The sequence below is a fragment of the Balaenoptera acutorostrata genome, chromosome 15 (genome assembly GCF_949987535.1).
Source record: "Balaenoptera acutorostrata chromosome 15, mBalAcu1.1, whole genome shotgun sequence".
Classification (NCBI taxonomy): Eukaryota; Metazoa; Chordata; class Mammalia; order Artiodactyla; family Balaenopteridae; genus Balaenoptera; species Balaenoptera acutorostrata.
In genome coordinates this window covers 76,469,487-76,485,113 of record NC_080078.1, presented here as the reverse complement: position 1 = coordinate 76,485,113, position 15,627 = coordinate 76,469,487, and the positions used below count along the sequence as shown (strand labels likewise).

General features: G+C 39.3%; 1 protein-coding gene across 5 annotated transcripts in view; it reads right to left on the bottom strand.

The window, feature by feature from the left end:
• NCOA3 (nuclear receptor coactivator 3) overlaps positions 1-14,385 on the bottom strand; it is a 126,726-nt gene extending 112,341 nt beyond the window's left edge. For 4 of the 5 annotated variants that reach the window (XM_057528667.1, XM_057528664.1, XM_057528668.1 and 1 more), the window contains exon 1: positions 14,216-14,385. The gene's annotated coding sequence lies outside the window, so the exon portion shown is untranslated. Of the gene's footprint in view, positions 1-10,586; positions 10,737-14,215 lie in introns of all 5 variants that reach the window. The other variant, XM_057528665.1, reaches the window with a different exon arrangement.
• Between the last annotated feature and the right edge of the window lie 1,242 nt (positions 14,386-15,627).

Below are 15,627 nucleotides of genomic sequence, written 5' to 3'. Positions count from 1 at the left end.
TATATAAAATAGATAACTAGGACCTCCCTGGCGGTCCAGTGGTTAAGACTCCGCGCTTCCAATGCAGGGGGTGCGGGTTTATCCCTGGTCGGGGAACTAAGATTCCATATGCTGTGCAGTGAAAAAAAAGAAAAAGAAAATAGATAACTAATAAGAACCCACTGTATAGCACAGGGAACTCTACTCAATACTCTGTAATGACCTATATGGGAAAAGAATCTAAAAAAGAGTGGATATATGTGTATGTATAACTGATTCACTTTGCTGTACAGCAGAAACTAACACATTGTAAATCAACTATACTCCAATAAAAATTAGTTTAAAAATAATAACTAACATCTTACTTAATGGTGGAAGATTGAATACTTACCCCCTAAGGTTGAGAACAAGACAAAGCTACCTATCTCCCCAAATTGATCAAACTGGTCAAATGATTCAGTGCAATCATAATCAAAATCCCTACATTGTACTGGAAGCACTAGCCATTACAATAAAGAAAAAAAACAAAAGAAGAGGAGGCATCCTCATTGAAAAGGATGAAATAAAACTTATCCTTATTTACAAACAACATGAGCACCTATGTATACAATCCTCCTAACCAAACTACCTAAAAGATACTAAAACAAGTGAGTTTGGCAAGGTTACAAGATACTAGGGAAATATACAAAAATCAATCATATTTATATATACAAACAACAAATTATTGAAAATTGAAATTTTAAAAATACTATTTACAATCACATTTAAAAAAAATATAAAACTTAGTGATAAATTTGACAAAAGATTATATAAGATTGTACGCTGACAACTACAGAACACTGTTAAAGAGAAATTAAAGAAGACCCCAAAAAAATGGAGATATATATAACATGTTCATGGAACAAAAGACAATATTTTTAAGAAATCAATTCTTCCCAAACTGATCAACTGATTCAATGCAATCACAATCAAAATCACAACAGACATTTTGCATAAATCGATAAGATTTTAACAAATATATGGAAATGCAAAGGACCTAAAATACCCAAAATAATTTGAAAAAAAAAAAAAAAAAAAGAAAAAGAAAAAGTTGGAGGACTTCCCCTATCTGATTTCAAGGCTGGAGTAGAGACAGATTGAAATATATATCAGTGGAACAGAAGAGACTCCAAAAATTGACCTACACGTAATTTGACTATTTGAATTTCAACAAAGGTGTCAAATCAATTCAATGGGGAATGTATAACCTTTTCAACAAATGGTGCTGGGAAAGTTCAATACAATGTAGCAAAATATGAACCTCATGTCTTATCTCACACCATATACAACAATTACCTCAAATAGGTCACAGACCTAAATTTAAGAGCTACAACTATAAAACTTACAGGAAAAAAAATGAGAAAAATCTTTAGCAAAGATTTCTTAAATGCAACACAAAAATCAATAAATTGAATTCCAATAACAATTAAAAACTTCTACTCTTCCAAAAACACTTATGAAAATGGAAAGACAAACCACAGACTCAAATATTTCTAAAACACATATCCAAAAAAGGTTTTGTATCTGGAATAAAAGAAGTCTTACATCTCAGTAAGATAAACCCAACTCAAAAATGGGCAAAAGATATGAACAGACACTTCACCAAAAAAGATATACCAATGGCAAGTAAGCACATGAAAATATATTCAACATCATTAGTCATTAGGAAAACTCAAAGCCACAATGAGCTACCACTATATACCCAACTAGAATGGCAAGCATTAGAAAGATTGACCATACCAAGTGCTGATGAGGATGTGAAACAACCTGAACTATCATACACTGCTGGGAGAAATATATAATGGTACAATCGTATGGAGAAACAGGTGGCAGTTTCTTAAAATTTTTAAATGTTAAACATACACTTAGCATATAACCCAGCCATTCCATTCCTGGACATTTACTCAAAAGTAATGAAAGCATTTGTTCACACAAAGCCTTGCAACACAAATGTCATAAAAGCTCTATTTTTGATAACCAAAAACTAGACACAACCCAAATGTTCATCAATAGGTGAATGGATAAATAACTTGTGATATACCTATACAACGCAATAGTACTAAACAATAAAAAGAAATGAAACTATTAACATATGCAACATGAATAAATCTCAAAATAACTATAAGTGAAAGAAGCGAGCCTCCCCCAAAGAAAACGTACATACTGTATGTATAATTCCATATATTAAAAGTTCTCAAAAATACAAGCTAATCTTTAGTAACACCAAGCAGATCAGTAATTGCCTGAAGATGGGGGAGGGATGGATTACAAAGGGATACAGGAGGGATCAGATTTTGGACTTCAAAGGTAACAGGTATTTCCATTATTGTAATTATGACGGATTCACGGGTAGACATATACATCAAAACCCAAATTGTACAATTTAAATATATGCAATTAATTAACTGTCAATTACACCTCAAAGTTGGAGAAAAAAGGAAAAAAGCAAACTATAGTGATAGAAAGCAGAACAGTGGATGATTGAATACAAAACCCCGAACAGGACTGAATGCAAATGAGCAAGAACTTTCTGGGGTGATGGAAATGTTCTGTATCCTGATTGTGGTGATGGTAAAACCGTTTACGTTCATCAAAACTCAAGCTGCGGGGCTTCCCTGGTGGCGCAGTGGTTGAGAATCTGCCTGCTAATGCAGGGGACACGGGTTCGAGCCCTGGTCTGGGAAGATCCCACATGCCACGGAGCAGCTGGGCCCGTGAGCCACAATTGCTGAGCCTGCGCGTCTGGAGCCTGTGCCCCGCGACGGGAGGGGCCGCGATAGAGAAGGGCCCGCGCACCGCGATGAAGAGCGGTCCCCGCACCGCGATGAAGAGTGGCCCCCGCTTGCCGCAACTGGAGAAAGCCCTCGCACGAACCGAAGACCCAACACAGCCAAAAATAAATAAATAAATAAATAAATAAGAAAATCCTTTAAAAAAAAAAAAAAAAAAAAAAAAAAAAAAAAACTCAAGCTGCACACTTAAAATGATTGAATTTTATTATAAGTAAATTACACCTAGATAAAGCAGATTTCTAAAATTTAAAACAGCATACCCAAATGTTATCTAGGTACATTTTAAACATCTTTAAATATATTAAAAGGAACAAATATATACAGTTACAACATTTTATAGTCTATCACCTCATTAATCTATGCTACCAGTTTGACATCCTAACTGGGTTTTTGGGGGTTTTTTTACATTTTTTAATTTTTATATTTTTTTTATTTTATGTTAAAGAAAAACAAAAAAGCACTAGAAGAAACACATGAAAAGATTTTTTTAATTTCTCAAACTAAAAAATTTGATGCCACAATATACTACTCAGAGATGAGGGAATCAGGCACTTCACACACTGCTGGTGGATTTGTCAATTGATGCAATCCCTAAAGGGAGCAAGCTGCAGTATCTATAAAAAGTTTCAATTCATAGTCTTTAAAGTAGCATTCTCCATCTACAAATTTTTATATACTTCATAACAAAACATGAGAACAAAGAAACATGTATGAATACACTTACAGCTTTGTTTGTAGTAATATGAAACTGGAAAAATTATGATATATCCATACAGTGGAACACTGTGTAACCATTAGAAAGAACTTAGTAGCTATAAATATAGATATGAAACCGCTCCAAGATCATTTAAAAAGTATACAGTCCAGAATAGGGCTTCTGAGTGCCAGTTACATTGGTGTTCATTTTATGAAAATTTATCAGACTGCACTGTGCACTTTTCTGAATGTATATTACACTTCAATACAAAGTTTACCCCAAAACATGGGAGAAATTCATTAAACTTAAAGGTTTTAAGCACATGCATTTATATGCCCAGAGTAACAATGGCTGCCTCTGGGCAGGGGATAGGGAAGTCAGCTGAGGAAGTTGCCTTACTTTCCACTGTATATCCTTTGGTACCTTTTGAATTTATCCCATGTGCACCTGTTACATATTTCAAAAAATATTTCTGAACTGAGACCATCTGCAACTGTATCTATGTATGAGTTGGGTTTTTTTTAATACAGAAATAAACTCGAGGCAGAGATGGATTTAGGTCCATAATAGCTCTTCATAACCGAATTTCAAATTTTATACTCATTACAAGTTTCATCTTCACTGTCTTTATAACCAGTAAGCAGTTTAAATTTCAACCTAGAAAATAAATTTTAAAAAACTCACCTTTTCTACGTTGAATAGGGTTTTGTGTATGACTTCATCTGAAGAAGAAAAAAAGGGCTCTGCATCGAAAAACCTGACTATTAAATGAGATCATGTACGTGCAGCACAGAACAATGTCCAGGCACACAGGCAATCGATAAATGGTAGCTTTTATCTTTCATATCTAAGAATATGAATCAGAACACAGGGAAGAGAATTTTATTGGGGTAAGAGGGGGAATGTAGAGCAAAGGAGACAATAGCAACTGAAGTATAAGATGTACAGATACGGGAATTCCTTGGCAGTCCAGTGGTTAGGACTCTGAGCTCTCACTGCTGAGGGCCAGGGTTCAATCCCTGGTCAGGGAACTTGGATCCCACAAGCCATGTGGCGCAGCCAAAATAATAATAATAATAATAAAAATAAAGTATAATATATACAGATAGAATTAAGGAGATGATGCTGGAAATGTAGATTAGAGTCATATTATGAAAGGCTATGGGAACTCCATGGGAGTTCAGTTGCAAAAGAACAACAGAAGATTTCATGCCTTCAAGCAGTCAAACAACATGAAAGGACAAGCTTTTAAAGGATTAAATAAGAAAGGAGAAACAGTCACTCTCATGGACAAAAGGTGAGAGCATTAGTATAACCTCTGTGGAGGTAACTGGGTAAGAGGTATTAAAGTTTTAAATGTACGTTTCTTTTGATTCAAAAATTTCATTGCCAAGATTTTTGCACTAAGACATACTCATACCAGCAAACAGATCTACATATAGTTCACTGTAGTATCATTCAAAATAATAAAAGATTGGAAACAGCAATGAGGAACTGGTTAAATAAATTATATCCATTCATACAAGGGAATATTATACAGCCTTTTCAAAATATGAGATATAGAAGACTCTCCAAGTTCTTTTGCTAAGTAAAAATAGTGGGAGCTGCCATTTGTTAATTAAAAATAAAAAGGGAGGGGGAGAGAATAGAAAAAATGAAACTAAAGAGACATCCATAATCCCACGTACAGAATTATCCTCTAACAGTAGTAGCCTTGGGGGGGGGGGCGGGGTTTAGCTATAATGACCAAAGACCTAGGGGTACCAGGAGCCTTACTTTCACTTTTTCACATATATTTTTAAATGAAATTTTTAAAACATTATAATTTTATGTTAAGCAAACACTACAGAATAAAAGAAGTGGACAAGGGAGAAGATTAGAAGCAGCAATTAGTTCCGTTCAGATCTACTCCATCTCCTCCATGAAGTTTCCTTAACAATCCCAGCTGAAAATGACCTTTTCTTCCTCTGAACTTCTGAACCACTTTATGTTGCTGCAAATATGTTTTTTCAATTATACTCAGTTCTCAACTAGATTATAAACTCCTAGATCACAAAGGGATTTTAATGCCCACAACATTTTACACAATTCTTTGAAGAACAGTGGTACTGAATAAAAACATTTGAGCAACTTACAGAAGGACTGCTCTGTCCTAGGGCAAGTGGCAAATCAGAATGTGGTATTCTAAGGCCCAGACACGATTTAGCTGGGCCAACTCTTCGAGGGAGACATAAGTCCCAAGCAAATCGTTAGGACTCTAATTTTATCTCGATTTCCAGGTAGAAAATTTGACTTGAGAGTTGAACTCTAGAAACTTTCACATTCAAACACCAAGCATTTGGGGGGGACTTAAAGTGAGTATCACTGAAAAAAGGATTTTAAAAGCTTATAAAACTAATGGTCCCTATCTCAAAGAATAGACAATTTGACTGAATCCATCCTACCAATCAATAAATACTGACTCTTGGGCTTCCCTGCTGGCGCAGTGGTTATGAATCTGCCTGTCAATGCAGGAGACACGGGTTCGAGCCCTGGTCCAGGAAGATCCCACATGCCCCAGAGCAACTAAGCCCATGCACCACAACTACTGAGCCGCGTGCCACAACTACTGAAGCCCATGTGCCTAGAGCCCATGCTCCACAAGAGAAGCCACCGCAACAAGAAGCCCATGCACCACAACAAAGAGTAGCCCCCGCTCGCCACAAGTAGAGAAAAGCCCGCACGCAACAACTAAGACCCAATGCAGCCAAAAATAAATAAATAAATAAATTTTAAAAATAATAAAATGAAATAAAAAATTTAAAACTCCCTTAAAAAAATAAATACTCATGCACAGAAGGAGATAATTAAGATTCATATCAGGAAATAAGAATTATATTTTCAGTTGTGGTAGTCTGGGAAATTTACTTATATGAGACAGGATCTGAGCCGGGCCTTATGACTAGACTACATAGCAAGGGAGAAGAGCAGAAAAAATCAGCATGACTGAAACAAGGGGCAACAAAAGTGGGAAAGATTGATTAAAAACAAAAAAAAAGACTGTGATAAGAACTGAACATTAGGTTAAGGAATTTGGATTGTACTCTGCAGATTTTTAAGCAAAAAATGTGATCAAAATGTTTAAAAAGTTTAAACTGGCAGAAGAATAGGAGTAGGGAAAGGGCAGAGACTAACTGGAAAGCTATTATAGTAATCTAGAAATAAAGGGTCTGGACTACTTTTAGAAACTGGAATGAAAATATATTTAAGAAAAATGTATCAATAGGAGTCTACAAAAGCAAAATCATTTATTCAATACCATAACTGAATTTTTTTTTAATATAAATTCATTTTTTTTAATTTATTTATTTTTGGCTGCATTGGGTCTTTGTTGCTGTGCGCAGGCTTTCTCTAGCTGCGGCGAGCGGGGGCTACTCTTCGTTGCCGTGCACGGGCTTCTCATTGTGGTGGCTTCTCTTGTTGCGCAGCACGGGCTCTAGGCACGTGGGCTTTAGTAGTTGTGGCATGCGAGCTCAGTAGTTGTGGCTCTCCCGCTCTAGAGCACAGGCTCAGTAGTTGTGGCGCATGGGCTCAGTTGCTCCGCAGCATGTGGGATCTTCCTGGACCAGGGCTCGAACCTGAGTCCCCTGCATTGGCAGGCAGATTCTTAACCACTGCACCACCAGGGAAGCCCCCATAACTGAATATTTAAATAATCAAGTCTTGAAATGTTTTATCTCTGCACTCTTGCTAATGATTTCCCACCAAGAGGAACTGTGCTCTCTTTATAATAAAATCACAGTCATTCTTCAAAGCCCTGCATCCTGATCACCTGGTCCCTTTCCTCCACTGAACTTCTCCAAGATCTTTACAGGCAAAACAGATTACCTTGTTCTGAAGTGATGTGAGTACCTGATTGATTGTGTGCACTTGGAGGTCAAAACCTTTTTAACTCTCAGAGTGCCTTAAATAGTACAAGCTTAATAAACACTGATTAAGTATGTGTGTTTATGGGGGAGTGGGCAGCAGCCAAGCAGTAGCCAATTAAAGATGATTGAAGCTGTAAAAAAAAAAATGATTGACGCTTAAGGCCTCATAGGTAAGAGAACAATGGAATGAAAGTCAGTTTTAGAAGTCACATGTGGGAGCTATTTTGTACTATGGTTAAAAAAAGGGAGACTGAAGGTCCGGGGCAAGTTCATGGTTTCAGGTTCACCTAATTTGGGGCCCACACACCTAAGGCTTCCACCATTCTAGATGTGGTTATGCACTTTGAAAGTAGCTTCCTGAATTAACATTACTGGTTCCCAGTGAAATTATGTGTAAAACTTAATATAGTAATAGTCCTGTCTCATACGAAAAGATACCACTGACCCTCCAATAGATGCGATGTGTGTGTGGAGTTATTTGGCTCACTTAGTGAAGTTAGATTTTCCCAGGTGCGGCCAAATACTTGCTCTGACAGCAATGGAGCCAACTCTCTCGGACGGGATGAAAGTACTGTCATAAAACACAACCACCACCCGGCAGGTAGAAGAGGAGAGAGACGAGTCTGGTTGGAGCAGAGAGTGTGTAGACTAAATTTAGACACAATCTGGTTAAGAGAAAACTGGGTTATCCTTAAAGTATTTTCAAATACAGCTGCCAAATTTCAATCTAGAAACAAAACCAAGCTGATGTAGCTACTCTACAGAGTGACTTAAATTCAATAATCCATTTCACTGATGACAGCTTTACTGAGAGTAAAGAAAATATGACTTCATTTTCTTACACCAGAAGGAAGAGGTTGAAAAGTCTCTCCCTCCCGGCCCCCAACACACACACACACACAAATTTTGCCCTTGCAGCATATATTACTATAGTGAAGTCAGGATCTCAAAGTCATCCTGTCCCCAAACTCATGAGTCAGCACAGAAACCTGCATCTTCACACCATTATCTGGCATAAACTGCTCAATCCATTTAATATTTGACCAAAAAAAAATGTTTAAGGCCATTCTACATATCTATACGACGTTTTAAGTTCATAGGATTTTCTAATACAAGGAACCTTGTAAGATCATATACTCCACCTCTTTGTGTTATAAATTTAAAAGCAGACCTAGAGAGGTTGATTTGCAATCTCAGAGTACAGACTTGCAAATTATTCTCAAACTCTTCACTGGTACTATTCTTTTCAAAATAACAAGCTAACAAATGATACTGCTCAGGTAACAAAGGGGGAAATATTTAAAGGTTTTCACGTGTAGGGTTTTTTTTTTAATTAAAATTGTTTTAAAACTGTGAGTATATGATCACACTGCTCTTTCCACCAATAACAATTAACTCTCATTTATAAAAATTTCGGTTTTGGACACTTAGATTTTGATAAAATTTCCTCTCAAAGTAAAAATTACTTGGTTTTAGACTTCACTTAAACAGAAGAGCAAAGAATATTTACTCTAAAAGTCTCCCCCCTCCCGTTTTCTTGTATGTTAAAACCCTTTCTTCCCCTTCCCCAAGCTTTCTCCTCTTTTGTACTCAAGTTCTCAAATGCACAAGATGGAGGAACAATACCACAATACAACTGCAGGCTTCCTGCCTACTAGTCAGTCATTATTCTTCAGACTTGAGAACTTTCAAAACACTGGTTGGGTTGCTTTGAAATTCCCTCTTTCAGATTTTCCCTCCTTCATGGGACATCTATTTAAAAGAATGACTTCAAAAATGTCTTGCTGCACCCAATCAAAATGCTCTAAGCAAACTAAAAATGTTAGCTTTAGGTATGAAGGTAGGATGTAAATGCCTGAAGTTTGACAAACACCAATCTAAAAGTAGAGGACAGAAAGAAAAAAGTGTATTTCTGGCCAAGCATAAGAACAGTATTTTTCTCATATGTTTATTAACCTTACTTCCGAAAAATTCCACATTTATATGGAAGAATCTTAAAGATTACATTACCATCTCGTTCTTTTTAACAATACCATATAGAAATCTAAAGGTCTAAAACAGCTGAACAGAAAACGGTTACCTTAATTATTACTGACAAAGAATAGTTCACACTAAAATGAAGTGTATTTTATTTTTAAAAGTTTTCAGGGGCAGAAAAAAATGACCAGCAGCAGTCACCTGGAAACCTGGGGAATTTCCCATTTCCTACGACCACACTTGGATCTTGGCAGTAGTACTTACTAATAAACTTAATTTGGTTGTTGAGATAAACTAATGGAGCTACTCTAGACAGAGACATGGGGGGAGGATGGGGGATAAATTATCTGCTTAGCTCACAGTGGGTTCCTTTTTAAAGGCAAAAGCATTAAAAATGAAGGTGAAACACACTGGCTCATGAGTAACAACTTGTCAAATTGTTACAATAAACAGTTTGCCATAAGCAACAAATAAAAATTTTTCCCACATCTCTAACAAAAACAAAAAGACCAATTTATTTCAAACAATATTCAATAAAGCTCAATCCCAGTACAACAAAATAATTTAGCTAGTCCCCTGGAGTTTGTTATAATGGGATTTAACCTGTACACTCAACGTTCAATTAACCATGAGGCTTATCCTAATTGAGGATTATGCTGACTTCTGCAGTCCTTTCCCATCTATCCATCTACCACTCCTACTCAGCTGCCATAGCTACCAAAAGCAAAGCCGCAGGGAGCAGTAGATTATCCATTACTATGGGATACCCAGGCCAATATTCTCTCATCATGTGGATGATGAAGAGGTTAAATTTAGTAATCTAGTCAGCCTACTTTCCAAAAAGTGAAGTTTCATAACCCTCACTTGCAGTCTCTAACTAAAGAGATTAAAAATTTCTGAAGAATTCCTTCATAGGTGAACAGTAAAGTCACTCTTTCCTAGAACATATCAATAAAAAATATTAACATAAAAGAAAAAATAGGACACTGATGTTCCTAATGAAAAATAGGAAAAGGGACAAACAGGAAACACTAGTCCATTTGCTCTTAGACCATTCTTTGAAATAGGTAAAGCCTCTGCCAGTTAGGTCGGACTTCTTTCCTTTTCCTCTAGGCCACAAAGTTTACTACACAGGTAGTTAAATAAACCTTTATTACTGCCCCCCTGTAAATTGACCTAGACCGAAGAACCTACCAAACTGAGTTAATGCTGACGAAGTTGGGAACTGGCAGTATGTAGTCTAAGATTATCCGGTTTGTGGATAAATCAGCCTTCTAGACGCTGCAGGTCTTCCTTTCAACTCCTGCTGTGTATCTTCTGGCAATTTTCCTGTTCATTTAACAACTTTCCACCAGAAGGTAGGAAAGGGAAAGGCGATTAAATTCAAGTCAATTCCATCATTTGTTAGGGAGCTGAAAATAAGGTTAAGCTCTAGATAAATTACATCCTTAACCCAAAATAATCTTCTCCCAGAAACCCTGTCAGAAAACCAATGGGCCAAATGAATTTACCTAGCTATCATTAACAAAGTGAAGAAATAAACCTCATTACAATCGAAGCCCTCCTCCACCTGAACTGTAAAAGGTTCATTTTGTAATCCCCTTCTCCCACCCCAAAAAGCACTCATAAAAGAAAAGGAAACGCCTACATTTTACTGCAGCACTCAACCTCAATGCTATCCCTGAGAATCTAAACTAACATACACTCACCTATTTCCTTAAAGTGTTGAACTAAGAGGAAAAAGAAAAGTTAACATACATTTCCAATACTAATTTCCTGCTCTCAGAGCTTTAACCACTCAATAATGCAAAAAAGGAATATTCTACACCACAGAGTATAGTAAAATTCAAACCAAACTGGAAAAGGTACTCCCTAGTTTAACCCTTGAGAAACTCCAGTTCCTCTTCAATCATGATCAACAACTCTTGTTTTTCTAGTCCTAGGTAGCATTTAAAGAGTAACAATTGTGTTAAATTGTGGTCACCTGGCTGTGTAGACAGTCACTGGAGGCTATATTCATTCTAAACTTGCAACAAATTAAAAGTTTTCAAAAGTAGTCCACATCCTCTGGCCAAGGCTTGAAATTATGTAGTCTAAAAAAATTGAAGAAAGAAACCCTAAAGCCGTTTATTTTAACACCAATTAGGGATAGTACAATAGTAGTTTGGGTTTTTTATCTTACCCTATTGTCCAAACTAAAATATAAGTCATTCTTTTAGAAGACTTCTCAAAAACCTACTAGTCTTCAAGTTAAAAGGAACTATTCTATATAGAATCATACTACTAATGCTCAAAGGACTGAACTTAAAAGAAAAATAAACCTTTTTATCTTTAGTATGTCCCTGACATAGTAAGAAAGTTTACTTCAAATGACCAATCAAGAAGGCATTGGTAAGTAATCATTTCAGAAACTATTTTTCATTTACATGTCTCCTAGAAAAAGGGTCCAGGGTCCAACAGAACGTTTACTCTTTATTGAATGAATTCTAATTTATGTGCTTGGGGGTGGGGGGTGGCAATGTATAGAAATAATTTCTATATGGGGAAAACACAGCATACTCACTTTCAAAATATATTTAATATAATCCCTAATCCCCTAATCTTTAATATCACTGAATTTTTTTTAATGAACAGTGTTGATAAATTTAAAACCACCATTCTAAAACATTTTTTTTAAATCCTGTTAATTATGCTACGGTTGTTATGCATTTTCAAAGCCTCTGTAGTGAAGGAATATTTTATGGTAAAAACATTTCCTATAACTGCTCTAGAAACATCACAGCTTCCCACTTAGTCCACAATCCTCATGTCCAAAATGTACTAATATATACCAGAAGCTATGCCCTTTTTTTTTTTAATGCTGATTAGACAGTTAAGTCATTTCTATCGATACATAAAATTCCCCTATAATTTAGGATCGCAATCTAGATTACTGCTCATTTAAATGCAGAACCTGAAGCAACCTCCAGTAACAGAAGCTATAGTGTTCAATATCATTTTACATGTTACAGAGGCTTCATCTTACATACAAACAATGAACCCTGGCAGGGTTCTTCACCCTAAAGCCCCACAGATTGTTATTTCCTTAAGGGTGCTAATAGATAAGGCAACATAAGCAGTAAGTTTGGAAGAGCTTTTCTAATCGCCATCAACAATTGTTGAAGACAGTAAAGAGAAAGCAGTATTCCCACCCCATCTTCCCTTTCTTTGGTTCATTCTTTTTCCCTGCTTTTGGTAGCCAACAGGGGTGTGTTTCGAATGAAAATTCTTTAATTATTCCAAAAACCAAGAATACTCTAGAAACCAGTAACAGTCGTTGCCTCCTGGGAATGGGAACTGGAGGGTTTAGGGTAGGACAGAGGCTCGGTTTTCTTTTTGTACCCGCCCAGTTGTCCCTAGACCAGTTATATCGGGTATAACCTATCCTAAACTAACAAGCAATAACTGAATTTGTTTTCAAGAACACAAACTTACACATTTCCATTTAACATTTTGGTTTATGCGGCAATCACAAGACTTACGATTTTTTTTTTTCCATCATCCTCTAAATAACCTGCTGCAACAAATACTGATGCGTTCCTGCAGCCAGGGACCAGTTAGGTGGATCCGAGACCAGGCGTCTGAATCAAGGAGATGCAGCAATCTCACTCAATACTACTAGCACTCTCACTCATCTCATTCAACTCCATTTCAAACCGCTGCAAGACAGCTGGTACTCGCCTTCCTGTTTCTTTACGGTACGGGCTTAATAACAAAAACAGGTTGGCTTTGAAGCGCTGCTGCTCAAAAAGTGCAAGAAGGAAGTCTTCACATTCGGGAAGGGGAGAGAAAAAAAAAAAGTTCCGACTTCGAGAGAATTTCAGACCTTTCGTGTCCTTCCATTTGAGAAGCTCGAACTCCTCCTGCTAGTGAGATTTCGAGACGATGCTCTCTGCCTCTCACAGCTGCTCTTTTGGTTAACTTTTCCACCCTGAGTGCCCTCAAACTGCCTAGGAAGCAACTAAGCCCTCCAACTACTCGTGGGTTGTTTTTCTAAAGCATGTGCAAGACAAACTACTTAAACCATCACAAATTGAATCAATGTACCTAAGAAGATTAGAGATGGAGAAAAGAAAAAAAGAGTAATAATAAAGACAGCCCAATCCCAAATTTAATTCACTAACTTCCACTTGCCATTTCCCAGCCTTCACACCCGAGGTAGCAAAATGCCTTTTTACTGAGAAAAACTGCTGAGAACCTACCCGTGCCCAAAATGGAAATCCCGCAGATAATTCGTGTTAAAATATTTAAAATGCCCAAGTGCAGGAGGAAACACGGCAACAAAATCCAACCCGATTCTCAGTACGACTTGGAGGCTGGGCTGGGGGTGAGTGGGGGGGTCTGTGCGGCTTCCCCCTCCCCCTGATTCTTCCGAATAACTACGAGACGCCGAGGCAGCGGGAGGAGGGGTCGCGGGGAGCTTTCAAAAGCACCCCGAGGGCTGCGGGAGGATAAAACTTTAGGGACAGGAGGGAAAAGTGGACCCCCGCGGTCCCCCCCAAAACTCCTCGGGGTGACCCCTCCACGCGGGGACCCCCCTCGCACTCCCAAGCCAGCTGCCGCCTAACCTCGACACCCCTCCTCCGGCCGCGGGCCGCCCCCAGGCTGCGGGGAAGCGGCGCGGCCCCGACACTATCTCCGCGCGCCCCCCGCACGGCGCACCCCGCAGCGCCTCGGCGGAGCCGGAGCCGCCGGCTCGCCGCAGCCCGGGAGACTCGCCCTCTTCCCTCCGCCTCGCACTCCACCCCCTTGCCCGCCGCCGCTCTTCCTTTATCTCCACTCACCGCCCGCCGCCATTTTCCTCGCAGCTCAGCTTTAAATCGGAAACTCGCCGCTCAGCGCTCAGCCAGCAGCCGCTGCGCCGCCGCCACCGCCGCCGCCGCCACCGACTCAGCAGCCGCGGCCGCCGCCGTTGCTGTGGAGGAGCTGAGGCAGTAGCCGCGGGAGCCGAGGCGCGGGGGCCGCCGGGATATGTAGTCTCGTGGCCACGCCCAGCACTACCGGTCCCAGGGGGCCTTGCGCGGCCGGGGCGCTGGGTGGTCCCGCCCGGTCAGGCTTCCGTGGCGCGAGGGCGTGGCCGAGTGGAGCCTGGGGCCGCTTTCGCTCACTTACCACCTGGGGCCCGCGGCGGGGTCAGGGGAACTGTAGTGCAACCCTAGTCTTGCCCTTAATTTTTTCATACTTGTTTTTGTCCAGTAATATCTAACATTTATGGAGCGTTTATTGTGTGCCAAGCACTGATCCGCAAAACAAACGTCCCTTAGGGACCACTGTTAGACTCAGTGTTTAAATGAGCAAACTGAGGCACAAGGTCAGAAGCCGCGGGGCTGTTCATTAGATGCTAAAGTCACTGGGTGAAAGGTTGTTGGGCAATAGTGTATTCACTATTTATTCAGTCCCAAAGTATAATATCAACCCACGGAGTACACAGCACCTACAAAGGGGAAGAGCTGGCTTTGCACTGGGGCGATCTGGCAGACAACACCTTAACCAAGCGATCAAATCACCAGTCACTATCACTCAGCATCACCAATAATGGATCAAACTGAAATTATGCGTCTTCTGATATGATGCAGTGGGGAAAATGTAACGCCCCCTCCGTAGTATTCTTGCCAAAAAAAAAAAGGTAACCTGAACATAACTATGAAAAAAAACAATTAGGCATATCCAGAATGGTGAGGCATGCTACAAAATGCCTAACCTGGACTCGTAAAAATATCAAAGCATGAAAGGTGAGAACCAAATGCAGGGCTTCCGTGGTGGTAGAGTGGTTAAGAATCCGCCTGCCAATGTCAAGGGACATAGGTTCGAGCTCTGGCCCCGGGAAGATCCCACATGAGGCAGAGCAACTAAGCTCGTGCACCACAACTACTGAGCCTGCGCTCTAGAGCTTGCCTGCCACAACTACTGAGCCCGCATGCCACAACTACTGAAACCTGCACGCCTAGAGCCGGTGCTCCGCAACAAGAGAAGCCACTGCAATGAGAAGCCCCCGCCCCACAACAAAGAGAGAGAAAGCCCACGCGCAGCAACAAAGACCCAAGGCAGCCAAAAATAAAAATTAATTATTTAAAATATGCAATAGGTGGGCCTTGGCTGAATCCAGGTTTTGTTTGTTTATTATAAAAAGGATTTTGGGGGGAAATTTTAATATGGACTGTATACTAGATACATGCTAGCTCCACCACTGCCATTT